The following is a 1,241-nucleotide window of genomic DNA, read 5'->3' on the forward strand; positions in this document are numbered from 1 at the left end:
CAATCTCTCTCCCTCTCTCTTTCTCTCTTTCTCTCTCTCTTTTATTTACATTTACATTTACATTGCTCTGTCAACCACCCCCCCCTTCTCTCTCTCTCAATCTCTCTCCCTCTCTCTTTCTCTCTTTCTCTCTCTCTTTTATTTACATTTACATTTACATTGCTCTGTCAACCACCCATCGCTGTGTTGCATCGCATGTTTAAAACAGGTAGACTCCATTTATACAGTACCAGTCAAAAGTTTAGACACACTTTTCTATTCAATTGAATGGGGAAGTGTGTCCAAACTTTTGACTGGTACTGTACAGTACAAGAGGCATGTTTGGACAACAGTAATGTTCTTGGCCACTGTCCATTGTTGCCCAGCAGATGTGACTCTATGTTGTGCTGTTTCTATTTACCTACTCAGTCAGACCAAACCTGTATGCATTCATTGATGTTAGATCTTTGACTAAAATCGTATACATCCATCAACTCATACTGGACAGAATATGTTTGATATCTAAACACTCCGGCATCTAATGATCGCAAGGCCGGCGGTTCTGCGGTTCGATCCCTGGTTAGTCACGTGTCGAGGTGTCCTTGGGCAAGACACGGAACTCCACATTTCTCCCAATGAACGGACCGGCGCCTTTCAAGGTAGCTTGCCACCATTGCCGTGTGAGTGAATGGGTGAACGAGAGGCCATTGTAAATCACTTTGGCATGAGCTACTTTATAAGTAGTCCATTTACCATTTTACCATTCACTCACATTTTAATTGGTGTACACACCCAGAGTCTGAAGTGACATCACAATGCCCCCGACCCCGTACGTCATGTTCACAGGGCACTGCCAATGGTAATGAGAGAGTCATTGTCATTGTGGTTTGGGAGGAGCAGGTCACCTGTCTCAACGAGTTCTCTATCCTTTTGTCTCTCTAAGTATGCTGCATAGACATGCACACATGCACACACACACACATACACGCACACCCTGTATTATAAGTGCACTGCACATACAATGAATCCTACTGTAATTTTCTGCCATTCAATCCTCTTGTTTTGCATCAATAGGTTGCACAAATCCAGCGATCAAAGTCAGATCTGAGAGATGTCAGAAGTACGAAGCGACCATGGTTACGTCCTGACCCTCAATGGATCCTGAGATCAAACACGTATTTGGTGGTATTTGGTCCTTTGGTCGTGTTTCGTCAAAATCAAGGACACACGTTTTTTTAGCCGTGATCAAATTCTCAGCTTTT

Source organism: Nansenia antarctica (genome assembly GCF_963989245.1).
Source record: "Nansenia antarctica genome assembly, chromosome: 2".
Classification (NCBI taxonomy): Eukaryota; Metazoa; Chordata; class Actinopteri; order Argentiniformes; family Microstomatidae; genus Nansenia; species Nansenia antarctica.